Here is a 3,462-nt window from a genome sequence, read left to right on the forward strand (position 1 = left end):
ATTCCATTTGACAATGTAAGGGGAAGGGTCGGTGCCCCTGATTTAAGAGGTGTTACATGTGCGTTTTAAAAATTGTACACAGGCTGAAAATTGTTGGTACAGGTTGATAAAAACTCATCTTTGGCTTAAAGCATTGCTGCATAATGCTAATCGGTACAACAGTTTGGACCAATAAACGAGTCCTCACGTGGTATTACAGGTGAACAATTTGGAAACAGTTTACTTTTGTGATCCTGGTATAAGCTCAAGATTGCATTTAGTAATTAAGTGGTAAATTGGCATCCCAAGTGGCCTGATAGAATTGGGAAAAATGTTTTTGGCTATTTTCCCCCATAGCTGAGAACAAGAAGCTTGAATGTTAGAAGTAACTTTTCTATTCTGGTGGTTGCAAGAGGGTTTTACTGTACGTGGTTACCAAAAGGCAAGCCCACTTGCGGGCTGGCTGTCACACCATGGCTGGTGAAAAAATTTTAGGGCTGGATCTTAAACCATTTTAGTGTAGGAATACAAACCGGGTCCTGTAAAAGTGGTTCTTAACAATTGGTACTAGTACTGAATGTTTAAATAACTGAGCTAAATTAGTAATTTAGGTAGGCTTTCAAAGTGTTTTAGCTCCTGGGGAAACAGCTCAGAAGTGTGGGTATGTATGTGCCTTTCTGGGAAGAACACTGAAGATATACGCACATTATTGGTCTATGGTACCAGTGTACCTGGGTGGTTGGCATAACACAGAATTTTTAATGCTGCACCAGTAGTAATGTAATTTCTAGCTAGGGGTAGCTGAACAGATGGATTACCCCAAAATGAACAAAAGGGGCCGGGGGGGGGGGGCTTATCCAGATGTTATCTAAGTTTGTATTCAAGTTCTTAAGCAACAAGTAGTGTGCATCATGCTGGCTGGCATTTTGAGTCTTGGTTCTGGATATTGGGCAGTATTGAACTGGGTCCAGCCTTGATAGGGAACAAACCATATGTCCAGAGATTGCTTGTTGAGCATACCTTTGTTGATTTTGTACACATGATGTTATCCAGTGCCTTACATTGATGGCTCCAGATTTTGCATTTCAACAAATGCAGTTTTATGTCAGGAATACTGTAGTGGGGAGGTCAAAGTAGTTTTGTGTTCAATATAAAATGGAACTTATGTTTGGGTTAGTCTAAATTCAAAGTGGAAAAATGCTTACCATAGAGTAGTATAAGTAAACATTCATCTTAAGGATCTAGTTCTCATGGTGCCTCCTGAGGTTTTTTTTAACCTCACACCAAATAATTGGAGACATATTTTGCACAGATCTTGTTTTCACAGAACTATTGACTGCTTATGTTAGCTGGTCTGGTTTAGCTATTAAATGGATCTGAAGAACTTTGGTTCAACAGTTGCACTCAGTAAAATGCATAGAACTTCAATTAGAACTTGGCCTTTTGAAAATGGTTCCTAAGGTCTGAAGCTGAATAAACCAGATTCCTTTTTCGCACACTACCTTCTTTTTCAGGATAACCTGCATGTTAAGATTGCTTAACTAGTAAAACAGTCTAGTCAACTTTGGATATCAGTTCTTTAAATATGGAGTTGAGAATAAAATCTTAGGGATGTGTCTGCTAAGACTGGACTAAGGATGGTTGAAGAATCAGTAGGATGCGTGTGCATGTATGTGGTGTCATGAAATTAGAGGTTTAATTCATTGACCTTTGGTTACGATGTACCAAAATACCTTCCAGGCTCAATTTTTGTTAGGAATTCTTTGAATCCTAGTGCCATACTGTGTGCTTTTTTTCCCTCGCCAATTTTATGTCCACCTTTCATCGTGGTCCTAAGTACAGGGATTTGGGGAGTTTGACAATAATTGAGTAGTAAGGCTGCTAATAGTTTTGAACCTAAGTATTGTAACTGTATTGTAGCCTCGAAATAATCTGTGTAGAGTACCCTAAAACTAACCTAGGTACCAGCGGTTAAGACATCCAGGGATCACTATCTGCATTTAAACCGATAATTGTACAGAACTGGTCAGAAGAGTGATACCTGTAGCAAGCATTATTGTAGCAAAATCTAAGGCTTGAAAGAAATGTCTAGGCACAATTTAAAGTGGAGAAAAAGTTTATTATAAAAATACTTATAAAACACTGTACTTTTGCAGCCCAATGCTTTGACTTGCAATTTCTACATTGTTGGGCAAGTGATTTTTGTGGTAGACATCTGATTTCAGATGAACAGCATTCATGTTAACTCCTTTGCATTTCAATGCTATTATTTTCAGGTTGACTGTCCTGTTTCATATGGTTTCAGCATTTCCAGTTCTATCATTGTCGTCTTATGTTCTTCAGATGCTCCTTCCTCTGTTGTTGGTTTGTGTTCATATATGGCTGGCTTGTAATGTTTGCACAATCAATGTTAACATGTGGTCATCCCTACAGGCTGCCTTTTATTTGCCTGGGTTTTCCTATACACCGGTAGCTCTGTTATCTAAAACCTTCTGTTATCTAAAACCTGTCGCATTAGAGGTCATTGTTCTCAGCCATTAAAGCCTAATTTTTTTTTAATACTCACCCAAGGATATGTATAAAGATTAGAGGGAGAAAGAAAAACAACCAGGTACTGAATCCGAAATCCTTTGGTATATGGAATGACTCCAGCCAACTGAGCCAAGTGGCCAGGACCTAATGCACTTTAAAGCTCCATTTTTTGTTTCTGACACCATGGTTTAGAGCTCGGCGAGTTATAATTTCATACAGTACCGTGTTAAATCCAAGTGTGGATTTCCCTTATCAAATTAGTAGGCTATACTGACTAATTTGGATCAAGTCTTAACATGCTACTCTGAATGCTAGATAATGATCTTTATTCCTGAATATGGTTATTTTGGAGGAAAAATACCCAAGGTAAATCTGCTTATAATTTATATAAGGGAAAAGTTTTTTAAAAATTCAAGTATAAAATTTATTTCCACAGAAACATTTGTAACAAGTATTCATAAAAATGAAAACAGCTTTTGAAAAGCTCAGTTCAGTGCTAACTAAAAGAATGTTAAAGCTTCTCTGCATTTCAAGTCAAAAATACATTTCAAAATAATTATATCCAGTGTTTTTGCCTTTTTTTTTTTTTTTTTTAAGGGGAAGGGAGGAATAGAGGGAGAGAAACAGATGTGTGAGATATATCGACTGGTTGCCTCTCACCCCCATCAGGGGACCTGGACTGCAGCCCAGGCATGTGCCTTGACTGGAAATTGAACCAGCAACCTTTTGGTTCACAGGCCAGTACTCAATCCACTGAGCCACCAGCCAGGGCAATACTTGCTATTTTTGAAGTGACTATCCTACTATAAAAATGGCTACCAAGGTGACTGGATGGTCATGTCCAGTTTTCACATCACCCTATTCTGTGTACATATTTATGAGTTGTGCATACAATGCAGGACTTCATGGAGAGGTGTGTGTGTGGCTTTCCCCAGAGTTCCCACAAGTCTG

This window comes from Furipterus horrens, unplaced genomic scaffold, assembly GCF_987537825.1.
Source record: "Furipterus horrens unplaced genomic scaffold, mFurHor1.1.pri manual_scaffold_9, whole genome shotgun sequence".
NCBI lineage: Eukaryota > Metazoa > Chordata > Mammalia > Chiroptera > Furipteridae > Furipterus > Furipterus horrens.